General features: G+C 41.0%; 1 long non-coding RNA gene across 1 annotated transcript in view; it reads left to right on the top strand.

Annotated features, from left to right (window-relative positions):
* The window catches only part of LOC133253435 (uncharacterized), a 28,425-nt gene extending 7,993 nt beyond the window's left edge, over positions 1-20,432 (top strand). Inside the window, exon 4 of the long non-coding RNA XR_009738300.1 lies at positions 20,116-20,432. This is a non-coding gene — a long non-coding RNA (uncharacterized LOC133253435). The remainder of the gene's footprint in view (positions 1-20,115) is intronic.
* Positions 20,433-22,074: the final 1,642 nt, after the last annotated feature.

Below are 22,074 nucleotides of genomic sequence, written 5' to 3'. Positions count from 1 at the left end.
CGTACACACGTGACAATAATAGAGTTATTGCTACCATTGTTATTGCTATTTAAATAAAAATGGGACACAAACACATTTAAAACGTTAAAGAATAAAAACAAAGAAAAGATATCATAAATGAAAAGACAGAAAATAAGACAATGCAAAAACAAGATCAAAGTAACAATAAGTAAGACAAAAGTTCAACTTCCATACAAAATAACTATATACCATAAATTAAAACCAGAAAGTGAAACAAGAAAAAATAAAAAATAAATTAATCTCATGTTAGAAATGAGGAGAAAATATAATTTGCAAATAGTATGATTGTACAATAGGAACACACAAGAGTATCAACTAAGATATTATTAAAACTGACTAGAAATTTCAGAAAAGTTAAAAAATAAGATGGTAAAAATAAAGATTGTTTTTATATACAAAGATATATAAAGAATATGTAAAGACAGAAGATCTCATATATCACAGTGTAAAAAATAGAACTAGATTTAGAGCAAGGATAAAAGTTAGAAATAAAAATGTACATTTACTGATTCACTCATGCTGTCTTGGAATAAACTGTTCAGTCAGTTCAGTCGTTCAGTCATGTTTGACTCTTTGTGACCCCATGGACTGCAGCACACCGTGCCTCCCTGTCCATCACCAATCCCCGGAGCTTGCTCAAACTGATGTCTATCCATCCAGTCAACGATGCCATCCAACCATCTCATCCTCTGTCATCCCCTTCTCCTCCTGCCTTCAATTTTGCCCAGCATCAGAGTCTTTTCAAATGAGTCAGTTCTTCACATCAGGTGGCCAAAGTATTGCAGTTTCAGCTTCAGCGTCAGTCCTTCCAATGAATATTCAAGACTGATTTCCTTTAGGATAGACTGGTTGGATCATCTTGCAGTCCAAGGGACTCTCAAGAGTCTTCTCCAACACCACAGTTTAAAAACGTCAGTTCTTCAGTGCTCAGTTTTCTTTATGGTCCAACTCTCACATCCATTCATGACTACTGGAAAAACCATAGCTTTGACCAGACAGACCTTTGTTGGCAAAGTAATGTTTCTGCTTTTTAATATGCTGTCTAGGTTTGTCATAGCTTTTCTTCCAAAGAGCAAGTGTCTTTTAATTTGATGGCTGCAGTCACCATCTGCAGTGATTTTGGAGCCCAAGAAAATAAAGTCTGTCACTGTTTCCATTGTTTCCCCATCTATTTGCCATGAAGTGATGGGACCGGAAGCCTTGATCTTAGTGGCATGATCTTAAACTGGACAAGAAATGTGCAAACCTTGATAAAGACAGTCTTTGTCTTTGCTCTTGGACAAAAGGCTTAAATAAGTTCAGAAACCAAATATATTTCTTGTGGGAAATATAAAATCATTCTTCAATTTATTTCAAAGAAAAAAACTCATGAAATTTCGCACAAAAAATAGAAGAATAATGACAGCTAATTTGTCCATCTTGTATTAAGTAAATACAAGCTGTACTATGTGAAACCCAAGGCACTCCTATGGAATAAGATAATAGTAGCCAGCATTTATTAGTTGCTTCCTTTTGTTACATACACTGTTAAGTGCATTCAGTTCAGTTCAGTTGCTCAGTCATGTCCGACTCTTTGTGATCCCTTGGACTGCAGCACACCAGGCCTCCCTGTCCATCACCAACTCCTGGAGTTTACTTAAACTCATGTCCATCCAGTCAGTGATGCCATCCAACCATCTCATCCTCTGTCATCCCCTTCTTCTCCTGCCTTCAATCTTTCCAAGCATCAGGGTCTTTTCCAACGAGTCAGTTCTTCGAAGCTTCGAGGTATGTAAGTGCATTACATACATTAACTAATTTTTTCTCATACATAACAATGCTGTGAGGTAGGTATTATTTTTATCTTCACCCAAGAAGAAAGCAGAGCCATCAGATTAAGTAACAACTATCACTGGGACTTCCCTAGTGGTCCAGTGGCTAGGACTCTGAGCTTCTAATCCAGACGGCCTGGGTTTAATCCCTGGTCAGGGAACTAGATCCCATATGCCACAACTAAGAGTTGGCATGCTGCAAGTAAGACCTGAAACAGCCAAATAAATAAATATTAAAAAAATAAAAGGGTATATTTTATTGTATGGTACATTACACTTCACTTTACATTATACTTCAATGAAGCTGATTTTTCAGAAATGCTAACTGGAAGCTCCATGTGCATGTGTAAATTATGAGCTTTTCTGGTTGACATCTTTCAACTCCTATAAATTTCCCCTTCCAATTTTTGGGGGCATTAAGCCTCTATAGAGGCTTAAAAGACTATAGTCTTTTATTTCCATTTTAATTGGGCTTTTAGGAGAATGGGGAGATAACTCTGTATTCACTTCTTTGTGTGAACACACAAATTGAACTGTGTGTTCATTTTGCCATGTTTAATCAAAAGTTCAGTGGTGGTATTTCAAATCAGTGAGAAAGGCTGGAGTACTCAGTTAGGTATAGGGTGGATCTTAAACGTGTGTGTCAACACACACACACAACAAAAGCTAACTATGTAAGGTGATGGATGTGTTAACTAAGCTTAAGGTGGTAATCATTTCATAATATGTACATATATCAAATCATCATGTTATACACCTTAGATATACACAATGTTATTTGTCAGTGATATCTTGATAAAGCTAGAAAGTGTGAAATTTCTGAATGACAAAATTAAGGCAAACAAAATAAAAAATACTAGAAATATTTCTAATATACCTGGTTGGTGCAGATTAATGTCCTTAAGGCACAAAATACTTCTATGAATAAGAGGGAAAAAAAGATAACCTAATTTTAAAATAAAAGACATGAAAAAGTGGCTCACAGAAAGGAATATAAATGGTAAACAAAATAACTGTAAATCATTGAGCTTTTTTGTAACTAATAAATTCTAATTAAACCTATATACTTTTGGGACTTCCCTGATGGTCCAGTGATTAAGACTTGGTGCTTTCACTGCAGGGGGTGCAGGTTCAATCCCTGGCTGGGAAACTAAGATCCCAAATGCCGAGCAGGTCCAAAAAATAAATAAAAAATTTAAAACCTATATGCTTTTGTTCTGTAAGTGGCTAATTTTATTTTCGTTAAGAACAATACCTAATGACTAACAATGGTGAAGGCAACTGACTATTCTCATGGAAATATAAATTTGGTTCAACTTTCTTTGGGGTAATTTAGCAATCTGGTGACTGCAGCCATGAAATTAAAAGACGCTTACTCCTTGGAAGGAAAGTTATGACCAACCTAGATAGCATATTCAAAAGCAGAGACATTACTTTGCCAACAAAGGTCCATCTAGTCAAGGCTATGGTTTTTCCTGTGGTCATGTATGGATGTGAGAGTTGGACTGTGAAGAAGGCTGAGCGATGAAGAATTGATGCTTTTGAACTGTGGTGTTGGAGAAGACTCTTGAGAGTCCCTTGGAGTGCAAGGAGATCCAACCAGTCCATTCTGAAGGAGATCAGCCCTGGGATTTCTTTGGAAGGAATGATGCTAAGGCTGAAACTCCAGTACTTTGGCCACCTCATGCGAAGAGTTGACTCATTGGAAAAGACTCTGATGCTGGGAGGGATTGGAGGCAGGAGGAGAAGGGGACGACAGAGGATGAGATGGCTGGATGGCATCACTGACTCGATGGACGTGAGTCTGAGTGAACTCTGGGAGTTGGTGATGGACAGGGAGGCCTGGTGTGCTGCGATTCATGGGGTCGCAAAAAGTCGGACACGACTGAGCAACTAATCTGAATCTGAATCTGAATATATTAAATCTTAAATGCAAAACATACCCCATAATCAGCAATTCAATTTCTGGAAATCTTTCCTAAGGAAATTATTTTAAAATGTGTACAAAGATTTTTGTTACAAGAATATTAATAACAATATTGTTTCTAATAGTAAAAGGAAGAAATGTGAGCAATTGTAAGTTGATTAAACAAATGCAGTCTTTTAAGAATGTTGTAGGTGAATATTGTTTTCCCATGGAGAAATACTGGTTATACATTGCAAGTAAAACCAACAGAATTATAAAAATTTATATAGAGCATAAAACCACTGTATAGGGAATAAAAGTATGTATAAATATGCACATAGAGGAAATTATCTGGAAAGAAACACATACAGTAACTCTCAGGAATTATCTCTGAGTGATGAGATTATGAATGTTTTATTTTTTTTTAATTTAGCACTGTTTTGTATTTTTTGTGATGAATATGTATGACTTTTTTAATTAATAGAAAAAGAATTTTTTTTTTTACTTTAAAGAAGAGATTCTATCCAGACTAGTAAGAGAAATGTAAAACATTTAGGAATAAACTCAAGAAAAAATGAGTTATGTATGTAAATTAATTAGGACAAAGGAGCCAAGAATATACAATGGGGAAAGGATAATCTCTTCAATAAGTGGTGTTGGGAAAACTGGATAGCTACATGCAAAAGAATGAAGTCACTGTCTTAGACTATACACAAAAATCAAGACAAAATGGATTAAAGCCTTGAAAAAAAATGTATATATAATGGCAAGTCCCAAACTTCCTTTCTTCAGTTGTTGTTTACCTGCTAAGTCGTGTCCAACTCTTTTGTGATGCCATGGACTATAGCCTGTCAAGCTCCTCTGTACATGAGATTTCCCAAGCAAGAATACTGGAGTAGGTTGCCATTTACTTCTCCAGGGGATCTTCCCGACCCAGGGATTGAACCTGTGTGGTAGATCTATGATCACTCATAATACTCGCTGCCTTCTTTGTGGACGCCACTGATTCCCTGGCCCCACCTATGTCATGCTTGGTCCTGAGGCTCATTCTGATGAATAAAAATGAGCCCAGGTGTGGTTCTGGCAACGTCCCAGATGAGGGCTGTTCCTCAATCTGGATCCCAGAGTGAGGATGACAAGACGCAGAACTGCACTCAAGCCATATCAGACATGTGTAATGAGCAAGAAATAAACCCCTGTTGTAAGCCATGGCAAATTTAATGTGATAAGGAAATGAAAGAAAGATCTGCTGGATGCTCTTGGAAAAGTTTTCCTGAATCCTCAAAAAAAGGCACAAGGAGTAAATCTCCTATTAAGAGTTACTGAGGGTACATGTGACCCCTGATGCCACACCAGCCAACCTAAATCATGAGAGAGACCAGGCTCAGCATGAAACCAACGCTGGAGAGATGGAAACAAACTAGATCCTTAATATCCTGAGCCCCTGGATCCTACTTCGGAACTCCAGATTTCCTTATTTAAACCAGTGCAGGGACTTCCCTGGTGGTCCAGTGATTAATAATCCGCCTTGCAATGCAAAGGGCACAAGTTTGATCCCTGGCAGGAGGCGGGGGGTGGGCCTAAGATCCCACATGCCACGAGGCAACTAAGCCTCTGCATGGCAACTACTGAACCTGAGCACCACAGCTAGAGAGTCCATGCACCATACTGGTGGTTCCATGTGCCACAACTAAGACCCAAAGCAGCTAAAAAAAAATAAATGAATTTTTACTTGTAGTTGAAAGCATCCCAACAGATTCACAAAACTAATCCATGAAACCTGATCCTGGGGCCACTGAAGAATTTTGAGACAGCTGTGATGGAAAAAAGGCAACATACTGAAAAGACACATCCAGTGTTTGTGAAGAAATGCTCAAAATGGATTGGAAGAGAAGCAAGACTACCAATTCCAGGAAAAGTATAATCATCCACAGATAGTTTAACAGCAGTGAGGACTAGGGCATTCAGTGAACAGGTGAGAGACATTTTGGAGAACTGACCGGACTCATTCCCTGAAGGAGACGCATGCATGCTCAGTCACTCAGTTGTGTCCGATTCTTTGTAACCCCACGGACTGTAGCCGACCAGGCTTATCCACCCATGGGATTTCCCAGGTAAGAATACTGGAGTGGGTGGCCATTTCCTTTCTCCATTTCTGAGGACAGTACATGAGAAATAAGCTCCTTGATTTTAATTATGCCATGACAAAGTCTAATATATCAACATTCATAAAGGACAGGCACGTGTGCATCTCCTCAGGCAGTTGAGAGCTTTTGTTTGTTGTTTTTCAAATAATGTTGTGCTGCTGACTCATGTTTGCCATGTGCCCTGCTGTGACCTCTCGATATTCAGGGCTCTAATCACACTCCTCATTATTATTAATAATCAGTGCCTATGAAATTATACTACACTCTGACTTGTTATCAAGTCCTGGATGTATGCAAATAGATTAATCAACCAGCTCCATGCTTAAAACTTTGAATGGAACTTTAAGTGTGGTGGAAGTACCTGCCCTGGCTCTTGGCTGTCTCCTCCAATCAAGCCTGAGGTGTGTTTTCCTCCTAACTTTTAATTGCATGACCTCTGAGAACCTAATTTCCAGAAAACCCATTTATTATTTTAATGCTCATTTGGCATTATTATTTTCCCAAAGCAATCTTTTTGTCTCTAAATCTCTTAGGAGTTGAGACGCAAGCCAAGAAAAGCTTCATTTTCTCCTCCTGGCCCTCAAAGGAAGCAGAAATGAAACATTAAAAAAAAATCTTAGTTTCTAACTGGGGATAGGAGGAGGGAGTGAAGAAGGATGGGGGGAGTGGGGGAGAAAAAGATTGGAAGGCATTTGCGTGGGTCCCAGATGGAAAGCAATCCAGCAAATTGCCTTTAAACAGCAGTGTCCCTGCAAATAGGGCACTCTAGCTGTTTTGTGTCACTTGAAAGCATCTTGTTGATATTTTTATAGATTTTATGATACATTCTAAAGCTTGCATCAGGAACAGCCACTTGGAGTTCTGGCAGTAATGAACATTGTTATACTCACAGCCTGAGTAGTCTTTACTTCAAAGGGAGGCGTTGATTTGATCTTTCATCTTCTCAGCTGTTGCTTACCAGCTTCCTTCAGATACTGTTTGAACTAAAAACCCCACGTTTCCTGGTTTGAGTGAGCAATTCCCATGGCACGTCTAATCCTCTCACTTGGAAGCTACTAAACTGTGATTGAATGATGCCATTAACAAGGAGGAGGTAAATACATTTAAACACACAGCCTTAGACTTTGCTCAAATAATAACCAACTTATGTCTTCGGGAGACTTGTTTGTTTACCAAAATAAGAGGCTTGGGAAGCGAGAAATAAAAATTAAATGATGAATGAATGAATGCATGAAAAATGAATACGGTAACAGGCAGTTGAGTTTTATGGTATTAAAGAAGGCTTCTCATACTCCTCAAAGCAGAAAGACAAGAAGAGGAAGGAAAAGTACATTATCTACACTTTGGAGATGTTGAACTGGGTTTTCCACAAGGAAAGGAACTTAAGTCTTTGGCCAGCCTTATTCTGGGCCACTTTCTATTAAGAACCATTTTAGTTAAGTCACACCAACTTGCTCATTGGCATTCAAACTTTACTTATTTTCTCCCACCACTGAAAATCATACTGTGTGGCTACTTACACATTTAAATATAAATTAATTCAAATTAATACTGAAAATGTAGTTTCTCAGCTGCATTATTTTGAAACATGCAGTCATGTTTCAAGTACTCAACATAGGCTAGTGGCTACCGTGGTGACTCCATGGACTATATAGCCCACCAGGCTCCTCTGTTCATGAAATTTTCCAAGCAAGAATACTGGAGTGGAAATCCCCATTTCCTTCTCCCAGGGATCTTCCCAACCCAGGAATCGAACCCATGTCTACTGCATTGGCAGGCAAATTCTTTGCCACTGAGCCACCTGGGAAGCCACTAAACAATATAGACACAGAACATTTCCAACTTCTCAGAGAGTTCTATGGACTGAGCTGCTCCAGAGACCTCCAGTGTTCCTTGTTCTGCTCTAATTATGATTAAATGGATCAATTGTAATCTTATTTCATAACAGTTTTCATCATTGATCTATGCATGGTCCAACATTTATTTGTTTCTGTTAATTCTGTAATAAATATCCATGAAACCACAATTCAGAATTAGAGTCAGGACCTTGAAAATAACTTACATATGATCATGTGTCCTCCTCCACCTACCATTCTGCTGTCTCCTCACACCTGAAATTACTACCGTTGTGGTTCCTATGTTGATTCACACCCTCACTTTCCTTTTCATTAACTTCATGTATTTCCTTTTCATATATTCACATTCTTGTGCGTGTGCATAATTCTGTTGGTTTTTAACTTTAAGAAAATATGTTAAATATAATTTTGGAAGACTTTTAAAATCAAGCATAATACTGTTGATGGTGCAATAGTTTGCTTTTCTGATATATAATATGCTGTTCATGGTGTGACTATACTGCAGGTTTTTCACTTACTCTCCTGTTGGTGGGTGTTCTGGATCACTCTAGGCTTTTGCTATTGTGAACGGTTAGTTCACCTGTGAACATTCTTTTCTTCCCCGGTTTTTGGCTGTACTGGGTGTCCTTTGCTGGGTGCGGGCTTCTCTAGTTGCAGCACGTGAGTTAAGTTGACCGACAGCATGTTGGATCTTCGTTCCCTGACCAGGGATTGAACCTGCATCCCCTGCAATGGAAGGCAGCTTCTCATTCACTAGACCACCAGGAAAGTACCTGTGAACATCCTTATACATATTTCCTATTGTAAACGTGCAGGAGTTTCTCTTGGGTGTGTACCAAAGAGTAGAATTATTGGTCATAAGATACGTGAATGTTCGACTTCAGGAAATAAACAAATTGTTTTCCAAAGGGGCTTTGCCATTTTACTCCAACAAGCCAGGCAAAGGAAATCCTATGGAATCATATCCTCTATAGCACATGGTGTTGTCATTTTTAGCCAATTCAATAGGTGTTGTGACCTCAATTCACATTCCCTAGATTACTAATGGTGTTAAACTATCTTCAAGTTTTTATTGGTTACATGGGCTTCCTACTCTCAAATGCCTGTCTGTGTCTTTTGCCCATTTTTATGCTAGATTGTTTGTGCTTGTCTTATTGATGTATAGAAGCTTTTCATATGGTCTTGGTAAGTTTCAAAATGTTACTACATAGTTGTTTACAGTATTTTTACTATATATTTGGTTATGTACTCTTTTGCAATTGGTAACATTATTTATTTGTATTCTTACTCTTTTGAAAAGCTTTTCCAAAGATTTGTCTAGTGTTTTTGTATCAAAGGGTCAACTTTTGGCTTTGTTGATTATCTTTGACCCTTTGTTATTGATGTTTACTGCATTAATTTCTACTCTTAATTATTACTTTCTACTTTCTTTGAGTTCACTCTATTGTTCATTTATACAACTTCTGATGATAGAGACTTAGGTCATCAATTTAAAGCTATCTTTATTTCTAATGAAATTATGTCAGGCTATACAGTTCTCCTGACGCACCAGTTGTGATGAATTTCTTTTTGCTTAGCTTAATCATTCCAAAAAATTTGAAGACTCAGGTCAAAACTTCCCTCATTTATGAAGCTTTATTCCATTCATTTATGAACCTTCCCATGCTAGTCCACAGCCATACATTCAGTTTCACAACTCTATGTTACGATTAAGTAGAATAAACATGGGCTTCCCTGATGTCTCCCCAGTAAAGAATCCACTTGCCAATGCAAGAGACATGGGTTTGATTCCCCAGTCCTGGAAGATCTCCTGGAGGAGGAAATGGCAACCCACTCCAGTATTCTTGCCTGGGAAATCCCATGGACAGAGGAGCCTGGTGGGCTACAGTCCATGGGGTCTGTACAGAGTCAGACGCAACTTAGCAACTAAACAACAATGCCAGAATAAACATAGGTTTTGAAGTCACAGTCAGAGCCCTGCTTATTTAACTTCTATGCAGAGTACATCATGAGAAATGCTGGGCTGGATGAAGCACAAGCTGGAATCAAGATTGCTGGGAGAAATATCAATAACCTCAGATATGCAGATGATATCACCCTTATGGCAGAAAGTGATGAAGAACTAAAGAGCCTCTTGATGAAAGTCAAAGAGAAGAGTGAAAAAGTTGGCTTAAAGCTCAACATTCAGAAAACTAAGATCATGGCATCTGGTCCCATCACTTCATGGCAAATAGATGGGGAAACAGTGGAAACAGTGGCAGACTGTTTTTGGGCTCCAAAATCACTGCACATGGTGACTGCAGCCATCAAATTAAAAGACGCTTGCTCCTTGGAAGAAAAGTTATGACCAACCTAGATAGCATATTAAAAACCAGAGACATTACTTTGCCAACAAAGGCCCGTCTAGTCAAGGCTATGGTTTTTCCAGTAGTCATGTATGGATATGAGACTTGAACTATAAAGAAAGCTGAGTGCTGAATAATTGATGCTTTTGAACTGTGGTGTTGGAGAAGACTCTTGAGAGTCCCTTGGACTGCAAGGTGATCCAACCAGTCCATCCTAAAGGAAATCAGTCCCGAATATTCATTGGAAGGACTGATGCTGAAGCTGAAACTGCAATACTTTGGCCACCTGATGCGAAGAGCTGACTTATTTGAAAAGACCCTGATGCTGGGCAAGATTGAAGGCAGGAGGAGAAGGGGACAACAGAGGATGAGATGGTTGGATGGCATCACCGATTCAATGGACAAGAGTTTGAGTAAACTCCGGGAGCTGGCAATGGACAGGGAGGCCTGGCATGCTGCAGTCCATGGGGTTGCAAAGAGTCCAACAAGACTAAGCAACTGAACTGATACTGACTTGAAGTCACAGAGACATGTCAGATTCCATTTTTGTCACTTTATAGCTGGTTTACTTTAAGCATAACAATATATGTCCTTTTTCTTCTTAAATATGGAAAAGACAAAAGCTAATTTAAATGCAAATGTTAGCTAATCTATGTGAAGCTATCTAGTATTAGTCCTGGTATGTGTGTGTGCTAGTTGCTCAGTTCCTGGTATATGCTATATCAATTCACTCTTCTTTTTTTCCCTTTCTTTCTTCCTTCTATCCAGAGAACAAGATTCCAGGTTTGGTTTTTCCCCCTGAGAGCCACTGAAAATTATTTCTACATAAAAGATCTAAAATGTAAAAGAAGTTGGCTAGTTTTCATCTCTGTCTTTATTTTTCTCTTGTGATATTCCCCACTCCACTTTCTCTGTGTTGGAGAAAACGAGAGCATAGTAGCAGCTGAGTAGTTCTATCCATGTCTGTCCTCTATGGTTAGTGTTATAGATTACTTGATCTTGACCGTGAGACTTGGTTTCAGTTTAGTTCAGTCACTCAGTCATGTTCAACCCCATGGACTGCAGCATGCCAGGCCTCCCTGTCCATCACCAACCCCTGGAGCTTGCTCAAACTCATGTCCATCCAGTTGGTGATGCCATCCAACCATCTGATCCTCTGTCATCTCCTTCTCCTCCTGCCTTCAGTCTTTCCCAGCATCAGGGTCTTTTCCAATGAGTCAGTTCTTCACATTAGGTGGCCAAAGTACTGGAGTTTCAGCTTCAGCATCAGTCCTTCTAATGAATACTCAGGACTGATTTCCTTTAGGTTTGATCTTCCTGCAGTTCAAGGGATTCTCAAGAGTCTTCTCCAACACCACAGTTCAAAAGCATCAATTTCTTGGTGCTCAGCTTTCTTTCTTGGTTTGGCTACATATTAATAACCTGCTGGACCAACTCATCAAGTTGCTGTACCTGGCATTCTGTCAGTTTAGCTCATTTCCCTAAGAAAACTCTCTTGTTGAAACATCACATTCACCGACTTAATGTTTCTTTGAAGCTCAATGTTGTTAATTTCCTCTATTAGAACTACCTCTTTCTTCACTGTCTCATCGAAGTCAATGAGGAGATGTGGTCCTGGCCCTAATGCATTAACTCCCTAATGTTTTCACACCTCTCTGCTGCTGCTGCTGCTGCTAAGTCGCTTCAGTCGTGTCCGACTCTGTGCGAGCCCATAGACGGCAGCCCACCAGGCTCCCCCATCCCTGGGATTCTCCAGGCAAGAACACTGGAGTGGGTTGCCATTGCCTTCTCCTCACACCTCTCTAAAGAGCTACTATTTACAGAGGCACTCCCACAGTGGTGTGTGTGTGTGTATGTGTGTGCATGCTCAGTCATGTCTGACTCTTTGCGACCCCATGGACTGCAGCATGCTAGGCTTTGCTGTCCTTCACTATCTCCCTGAGTTTGCTCAAACTCATGTCCAGTGAGTCGGTGATGCTATCTAGCCATCTCATCCTCTGTCACCCCCTTCTCCTCCTGCCCTCAAATCTTTCCAGCATCAGGATAATACACCAGGGGTAGAATAGACCTTCTACATCCATTTTTTCCTCACAGCACCCAAGCACAAGAGGGCGTCAGAGGAAGAGATGGCTGATTGGTATCACTGGATGCAATGAACATGAACTTGGGCAAGCTCTGGGAGACAGTGAGGGACAGGGAGGCCTGGCATGCTGTAGTCCACGGGGTTGCAAACAGTTGGACACAACTGGGTGACTGAACAACAACAACAAAGTATTTGAAAAAGACTCAACAAAATGGAATTTATTTCCAAAATCAACTGAAAAAAAAGGTACTCAGTGAACATTGGGGTGCGTGTGTCTTTTTGAATTACAGTTTTCTCTGGGTATATGCCCAGAAGTGGGATTTCTGGGTATTATGATAGTTAAAATTTTAGTTTTTTAAGGAAACTCCATACTGTTTTCCATAGTGGTTGTACAATTTATCCTCCCAGCAACAGTGCAAGAGTGTTTCTTTTTCTCCAGACCCTCTCCAGCATTCATTGTTTGTAGATTTTTTTAATGATGGCCATTCTGACGAGTGTGAGGTAGTACCTCATTGTAGTTTTGATTTGCATTTCTCTAATAATTAGTGATGTTGAGCATCTTCCCATGTGTTTAACCTAAATGGGAAGGAAATCCCAAAGAAGAGGGGATATATGTATATGTATAGCTGATTCACTTTGCTGTACAATGGAAACTAACACAACATTGTACAGCAACTATATGCCAATAAAAATTAATTTTAAAAAATAAAGCAAAAAGGCACTCAGTATAGAGAAAGTAAAGTTTTCAGAAATGCACTAATTTCTTTGTATCTATCTGAATACAAAGAAATAATTAAAGGTAATTCTCTGTTCTAAAAGAAGCATACTCACGCAGAGGGAATTTCAGAGAAAATGAGATAGACAATTTAAAATTCTGACCTGTGGAAGGAAGGCTTAGGAATGAGTTTTTACATTTTTTTAGTACTCATTATGAAAAATTCCAATTGTCTTTACAATGTTACAATTCTATATATAGTTTCAAAGCAGTTTAAATAAATTTACATGAGCTTATATATGTTCCATAAATGACTAGTGCTGACAAGTACAAATGCTGAGAAAGGTGGTAAAAACTGGACTTTATTATTTCCATTTATTTAAGAATGGATGGAACATTCAGATTGTCCATGATGCTACAATCTCTTGTGTTGAAAGCATCAGTTTCTAAATAAATGGAAAATGTTTCAAATTCTTTAGAGAAAAGCATTCACCAATGCCAGGTATTTTTTCTTTTCTACATCACAACGTTTGAAATAGAAGTAATTTTTTGTACTTCCAGGATTAAAATTTTAGTTTGCTTGTCAGTTCAGTTCAGTTCAGTCGCTCAGTCGTGTCCGACTCTTTGCGACCCCATGAATCGCAGCACGCCAGGCCTCCCTGTCCATCACAAACTCCTGGAGTTCACCCAGACTCACGTCCATCGAGTCAGTGATGCCATCCAGGCATCTCATCCTCTGTCGTCCCCTTCTCCTCCTGCCTCCAATCCCTCCCAGCATCAGAGTCTTTTCCAATGAGTCAACTCTTCTCATGAGGTGGCCAAAGTACTGGAGTTTCAGCTTTAGTATCATTCCTTCCAAAGAAATCCCAGGGCTGATCTCCTTCAGAATGGACTGGTTGGATCTCCTTGCACTCCAAGGGACTCTCAAGAGTCTTCTCCAACACCACAGTTCAAAAGCATCAATTCTTCGGTGCTCAGCCTTCTTCACAGTCCAACTCTCACATCCATACATGACCACAGGAAAAACCATAGCCTTGACTAGATGAACTTTTGTTGGCAAAGTAATGTCTCTGCTTTTCAATATGCTATCTAGATTGGTCATAACTTTCCTTCCAAGGAGGAAGCATCTTTTAATTTCATGTCTGCAGTCACCATCTGCAGTGATTTTGGAGCCCCCAAAAATAAAGTCTGACACTGTTTCCACTGTTTCTCCATCTATTTCCCATGAAGTGATGGGACCAGATGCCATGATCTTCATTTTCTGAACGTTGAGCTTTAAGCCAACTTTTTGTCCCCCAACAAACTCTGATAGATAAAATTCTCTTTGGGAGCTATCTTTAACAATTACACATATTCTACCTGTTTGTGTAATATCTCCCTTCATACAATTCTTCATTAATATACCTAGGTAAATGAGTTCACAGTATTCTTAAGTGGCATATTTCCTATATCTTTTAACTAGAAAGGCTGTAAAGATTTAAAACAGAAGACGTGCCCTTTTACTACAAGGTTATACTTATTATATTTAGAATTTCAATTGGTCAAAACAGTACAAAAGCACGGGTATCGGTCAGGACCAACTAAAGTATGCTACAGTAACAAACATCTCCTGAATCTCGGACAATTTAACTGCTTTCTCTTATCACCTGTCCAGTGTGAGTAGTTAGGTGGCTCGGCTCTGCCATTTAATCACTGTCAGGGACTCAGTCTGACGGAGGTCAATGCTTTCACACTCACCACATGAATGACTGTAGAGAACAGCTGTGTACCCACTGGCAACTAAATGCCTCTCCCCTTAGCCAAAACACACATCACTTCCATTTCTATTTCATTGATTAAGAACATAATGGAAGGAATTCCCTGGCAGTCCAGTGATTAAGACTCAGAGCTTTCACTGCCGTGGGCCTGGGTTTGATCCCTGGTTGGGGAACTAAGATCCCACATGCCATACAGCGTAGCCAAAAAAAAAAAAACAAAACCATAATGTAACCACATCCAAACAAATCTTGTCATATTCATGACTTCTTTTTTTTTTTTTTTTGGTTTGGCTGTTTCTGGCTTAACCTCTACTCCTTCACAATCCAATATATCCATCATTAACCACATGTAGCTAAGGAGCTCTTGAAATGTGCTGGTCCAAATTGAGATGTGCCAGAAGTACAAATTACACACTGGATTTTAGACTCAGTACAAATAAGAATGTAAAATATCTGAATCATTTTTAATATTGATGACATGTTGAAATGAAAATATTTTAGATATATTGGAGAAATATATTACTAAAAAAAATTTACCTGTTTCTTTTTACTCTATTTAATGTGATTATTAGAAAATGTAAAAATCCTTATGTGCCTCACCTTGTATTTCTATTGGATGGCGTTGCCCTGGTGAAGCCAGGATTTTGTCAGCCCATTCAAGAGTCTGCTCTTTCCCTTCTCTAGGGACCAGCTCTAGATGGGCTAAGTGCACATGACATTCAGAGGAAGGAGCTCATCTGTACAGCTTCCCTCTGTTCTTCTCAAGTATCCATGGACATGAACTTCATCCCACCTGGTCTTTCTTGGGTAGTCTCTAGACTTACTGCATCCAGCTGAGGTCACTACTCCCAGCAAGACATATGGTGGATACCGTCCATGTCTGGACAGTGACAAATCTCAGGGAAACCGAGAGGTCTCTGCTTGTCCTGCATCCATATCTGGCCCATCTGACTTTCTCAGCAATTGATGGTTCATTGTTCTCTAACTATTGAATTCAGGATAAGGCTGAATAAGGTTGACAGTTTCCTTGAGTAACACTCCCAAACTTATGTGCACTTTTTATTGCAGTAAAATACACACCACATAAGATTTACCATTTTAACTGTTTTTAAGTGTACAGTTCAGTGGCATTAAGTACATTCACACTGCTGTACAACCATCACTTTCATCCATCTCCAGAAACTTTCTCATCACTTCAAACTGAAACTCTGCATCCATCAAACAATGTGAACTTTTTATCCACCCCAGTGCAGCTCAACTCAGACTAAGGATATGGGGTTTTTTCCCTTAGAAAACACAGGGCTTCCCAGGTGGTGCTAGTGGTAAAGAATCACCTGCCAACACAGGAGACGCAAGAGATGTGGGTTCGATCCCTGAGTTGGAAAGATCTCCTGGAGGATCAGTGAGTCTCAGAACATGGCTATAATATCCTGTGCCCTTTATCAGGAATAAAAAATACTTAGAAGAGCTTGATTGGCAATGTGGGAAATTTTTTAATGAGAAGATATTACAGGGAATTAAACAATACACAGGTTAGTTTCTTATTGCAATATGAGGACCAGGTTAGAGAAATCAAAGCCCCAGAGAAAACCCATCTAGATAACACCTTGTAGGCTAGAATTCTCTGAATATACACAAATTATTTGGGGAAGCAAGGAGACGCCAAATTTCATGAATCAACTGACTTCTTTTCATCTTTGTCCCCCCTACAAATTATTTCACCAAAAATCTGTGAAGGAGGCACATTATAAATGAAATGCAATGATTCCAGTTGGTTTTAGGTTAATCAGCTAAAGGCACATTCAGTGAGCAAAGTGATAGCTGGAGGTAGGTCTAACTTATAATATTAGAGTTTAGAGGGAATGATTCAAGAAGTTGAAGGCTCAAAAAACCAAAGGATAAGCGTGGTGGCTGATAATACACATTTAATCCTTGAAAAGGCTTCCCAGGTGACGCTAGTGGTAAAGAACACGCCCGGCAATGCAGGAGACATAAGAGACCCAGGTTCAATCCCTGGGTCGGGAAGATCCCCTAGAGGAGGTCATGGCAACCTACTCCAGTATTCTTGTCTGGAGAATCCCATGGACAGAGGAGCCTGGCAGGCTAGAGTCCACAGGGTCGCAAAGTGTTGGACAGAACTTATCAACTAAACAACAACAAAGAACCATTGTAAATCAATTATACTCCAACAAAAACTTTTTTAAAAAGTTGCTAAGTGAGTAGATCTTAAAAGTTCTCAAAAACAAAAATTTCTCATTACAAGAAAAAAGTTTTAACTGTGTGTAGTGATGGATGTCAACTAGATTTACTGGGGTTTTTTAAGTTTTTTTTTTTTTTTATGTGGACCATTTTTAAAGACTCTATTGAATTTGTTACACTATTGCTTTTGTTTTATGTTTTTGGTTTTTTTGGCTGCAAGGCATGTGGGATCTTAGTTCCCCAGTCAAGGATTGAACCCACATCCCCGGTATTGGAAGGCAGAGTCCCAACTACTGGACTGCCAGTGAAGACCCCTAGACTTACTGTTGGTGTTCATTTCACAATATATACAACTACTGAGACTTTATGTTATCTTCCTGAAACTAATACAATGCGTCAATTATAAATTAATTTTTTTTAAAGAAAAAGGAAGAGTGGTAACTGCTAAAGGTCACAGGACCATTCAGTGGCCAAGCCAGGCTGAGACCCAGGCCTCCTGCCCTCCCAGGATAGAGAGTGAGGCTGATGGTGGATTCTTTGAAAAGCCAAAAGCAGCCTCTCTCGTTGGATCACAGGATACTTGTGTTGACCCCCAGGCTATCTCAGCCTCCACTGCTCTTCTGTCAGCCTCCAAAATCGGGACATGAAAATGGATTTGTTCAAGTGGTAACCCACAGATTCCAAGCCTTAGCACCTTTCTAAATGAGCCAGTGACACAGTGCCAGGCAAGACGCAACCTCCGCAAATGAATTAATTAGACTTTCCAAAAGAGCAAGCAGTCTTGCCGTGGTGTTTTATTACACAGTTTTCTAAGTGGTAATTGAAAAAGGAGCACTTGATTTTAGATTCCCTCCCTGAGGTGTTAATTGTGGCAGGGAGGGGCTGTGGAGACAGAGCCCGTGTAAAATGAATCATTCTGTGGCTCAGGACGCGGTGGGTCCAGAGCTCCTTCTACAGCTTTGGGAAACTGAAAGAGAAGGGGCAGAGTGCACGGTGGCAGCTTGGCTTAGAGAGCTCTAGCCGTTGTGATGATGGAAAAATTCTGAATACACTCTTCTAGTAAACTTCTTCCAAAGCACTACAGATCAGAAGGTTAATATGAATCAAGTGCAAGGAAAACGCTGAACTTGACCCTGGAATTGTCCTCCATGCAGCCTGTCACCTCCCTTCCACTTGTCCTCCTTCTCCCATTGCTTTCATCAAGAAAACTTAGTCTTTGGGCTGTGTGTGCGTGCCAAGTCGTTCAGTCATGCCCAACTCTTTTCAACCCTATGGACTGTAGCCCACCAGGCTTCTCTGTCTATGGGATTCTCCAGGCAAGAATACTGGACTGGGTTGCCATGTACTCCTCCAGGGGATCTTCTTAACCCAGGGATCAAACCATGGTCTCCTGCAGCTCCTGGATTGGGCAGGTAGGTTCTTTACAACTAGGGCCACCTGGGAAGTCTTTGGGCTGCTGCTGCGTCGCTTCAGTTGTGTCCGACTCTGTGCGACCCCATAGACGGCAGCCCACCAGGCTCCCTGGTCCCTGGGATTCTCCAGGCAGGAACACTGGAGTGGGTTGCCATTGCCTTCTTCAATGCAGGAAAGTGAAAAGTGAAAGTGAAGTCGCTCAGTCGTCTCCAACTCTTCGAGACCCCATGGACTGCAGCCTACCAGGCTCCTCCATCCATGGGATTTCCCAGGCAAGAGTACTGGAGTGGGTTGCCATTGCCTTCTCCAAGTCTTTGGGCTACTATTCCTCAGTGTTACTCAGGTCTCTTACAACCAGCTGAGCAGCTATGATATGTCAAGCATTTAATATCTACAAAGGGGAATACAGTATGCTCATAAAAGATGTAATAAGGAGAAATCAGCCACGTGTCTCAGATCTGAACAGATCCATGGCCCCAGTGGTGGCCAAGAAAGGAGGAAGTACAGACCACGGATAGTGGAAGATTTCTTTACAATGCTATTGGTCAGTATGATGGGAGGAGATATAGTCGGGGTTGAAAAGTGTTAAGGAATCATCTAGAGAACAACTGTGGACACCATGGGGGAAAGGGAGGGATGAGATGATTTGGGAGATTGGGACTGACACAGAAACACTATTGACACTACGTATAAAACAGGTAACTGATGAGAACTAATAGATAACTATTGATACCTGTATAAAATAGGTAACTAGTGAGAACTACTGTATAGCACAAGGAACTCTACTCAGTGCTCTGTGGTGATCTAAATGGGAAGGAAATCCAAAAAAGATGGAGTCCCTTGGACTGCAAGGAGATCCAACCAGTCCATTCTGAAGGAGATCAGCCCTGGGATTTCTTTGGAAGGAATGATGCTAAAGCTGAAACTCCAGTACTTTGGCCACCTCATGCGAAGAGTTGACTCATTGGAAAAGACTCTGATGCTGGGAGGGATTGGGGGCAGGAGGAGAACGGGACGAAAGAGGATGAGATGGCTGGATGGCATCACTGACTCGACGGACATGAGTCTGAGTAAACTCCGGGAGTTGGTGATGGACAGGGAGGCCTGGCGTGCTGCGATTCATGGGGTCGCAAAGAGTTGGACACGACTGAGCAACTGATCTGATCTGATCTGATGTATAACTAATTCACTTTGCTATACAGCAGAAACTAACACAATATTGGAAAGCAACTATACTCCAACAAAATTTTTTTAAAAAGAAAACTATTAAGAAATCAATTAATCAAATCCCTTCACCAGCACAGTTGTACTCCTGGACACTCAGGATCTCAAATTAATGATATCAATAAGAGTGTGAGTTTCAGAGCCAAAGTGACACTTTGAATCATGGCTCCTACCGTGTGAGTTTGAGCAAGTACCTTAACCCCTCTTTGTCTCAGAGTCTTCATCAGTAAAATGGGGATGATAATAATACCTGCCTTTTAGGATTTTATGAGAACTAAGTAAGTTCATATTAGTAAAGTGCTCATAATGGAATCCAATACACAGGAAATGCTTCCTCAAATTGCTTCTGAGAGGCTGGGGGGACTTGTAGAACCTCACAGGTGAGAGAAAGATGATGCAGAGACCTCTGCAGGGACCTGTGTGTGTATGTGTGTGTGTGTGTCGGGGGTGGGGGGGATGTGACACATCACAGAAGCAAGGCACACCAGTGTCCACACACACATGTGCACACACGATGCCCAAACGATGACAGAAAAAAAGGTTCATTTTTGCACAACTGTGACATCCATACCCATGAATCAGGTCAATGAAATCGGCGCACAACTTGCCTAACACTTTCCTGCTCTCTGTTTCCACAGCTGCTTCTTCTGGTCCTTGATGTTTCGGCTCCTGCTGCTACCACTCCCCAGAAGGAGGCCCCACCTTGAGAATCACAAAAGGAACTCAGCACCTCCTCACCTGGGTGGGTGGTGGCCTCACATGACACACAGGAATAATGACCTTTAAGTCTCAGACGCTTCATTAATAGAGTAGGCATGGTTATGCCAAACCTGACAGAAGAATGGTAACTAGAGTCAGCTGATCTTTCCTAGCCATTAAAGCATCATCTTCTTACAGGGTTTTTGTGATACATTAAGTGAGATAATGCACGTAAAATGCTAGGTGCAGAGTAGATGCTCAGGGAAAATATTATTATATTATTGTAATAATTATTTGATTCCTTTGGTTCTAAGATCACCAATATGAAAATCAGGCACACACGTGTGTGTGTGTGTATCAGGGTATATATGCTTAGTTGCTCAGATGTGTCCGACTCTTTATGACCTATAGACTATAGCCCACTGGGTTCTTCTGCCCGTGGGATTCTCCAGGCAAGAATACTAGAATAGGTTGCCATTTCCTTCTCCAGGGGATCTTCCAGACCCAGGGATCAAACCCAAGTTTCCTGGCTTGGCAGGCAGATTCTTTCCAACTGAGCCACCAGGGAAGCCCCATGTATGAGGGTACAGCTATGCAAATGAATGCATATTTGTACACAATTTAGGAAGGCTCAGGGAGTTCGTTGTTCCCTAATGAAACTGATAGGCTAAACAGGCGAAACACCTGGGAAGGTTCTCAAAGTCCCATTGTCCAGGGCACCCCACAAATAAATCAGAATTTCTGGGGACGGGATGCAAACGTTAGTAATTTTTTAAACTCCCAGGTGCTTCTGCTTATCAGCGGCATTCACTGGCCCTCAGTTTCCTCTCTAGCAAAATAGAGCAAACACTGGGCTAGACAACATCAGCCCCAGCATCTATCTGATCAGCCTGTAAGAGGCATGTGGCCTCCAGCCCAGCACAGTCCAGCCGAGCCCTGAGCGGTCCTCCCCCTGCCCCAGCCAGGATCCCTAGAGTATCCTGACGGAGAGTCCAACCCAGGAGCGACTGAATCTGGCAAGAGCTAAAAATTAATTCCCTTCAAATCAATAATTTGCAATTAAACACAGAAGACACTAAAGCCAAGGGGGGCAGGTTTCTGAAAAGAGGACAGCTGAGCAAGCCTTTGGAACTGAGACAGGGGAAAAACCCAAGCTGCTCCAAGCAAACAAATGAACATTCGGCTCCATTGTTTGTGAGGAAGCAGGCTCAGGGGGGTAAGTGGTACTTGAGGAGTGGAAAAAAAAAAATCAAGCACTTCCATCAGCAGGACTCAATGCCAGGAGCTAATTTACTTTCCTCAGTGCTCTCTGCTTATACACTTCCGTGGCTCAGAGCCCCAGTCCACTATGCTGGGGACCTCTGATGCCTGCAGAACAGTGCTGCAGGGTTGCTGGCTAGAGGCAGCACCCAGCTCATGAAAGAACTGGAAGTCTGCCTGGGTCCCCTCCCCATCCTCAGCAGCAAGTGTCAGACCGGATTGGGTGAGTGCCAGGCAGGCAGTGCCAATGGGGAGCACAGACGTGCTGGAAGTGGGCAGCTCTGTGGAGCCAGGCTTGAATGATGGTTGATGTTTCACAGCAGTCATTGAAGTCTAGGGCTGGGAGCCATCCCATGGGTCTCCAGAGACGTGCGGAGAGATACTGAAACTCTTGAAACAGAATTGAAATGTGGTTCACTTGGGAAGTAAATGCATGCCATGCAGTATTGGGGAGGTGGGAGGTGGAGGAAGCAAAAACAGTATAAAGAACCACAGCTCTGAAAAAGACAGGAAATTCAAGGCGTAGAGGTTGTAGAACCAAACACAGGTCTTTTGAGTTTCCTTAAAACTGCAGTAAAATGAGTAAGGGAATACCATATTTTTCTTTTATAAGGGTTAATAAGGGCTTCTCTGGTGGC

The sequence above is a fragment of the Bos javanicus genome, chromosome 8 (assembly GCF_032452875.1).
Source record: "Bos javanicus breed banteng chromosome 8, ARS-OSU_banteng_1.0, whole genome shotgun sequence".
In the NCBI taxonomy this organism is placed as follows: Eukaryota; Metazoa; Chordata; class Mammalia; order Artiodactyla; family Bovidae; genus Bos; species Bos javanicus.
Note: the sequence above shows the minus strand (reverse complement) of the source record. Positions and strands in the feature narration are given on the sequence as shown.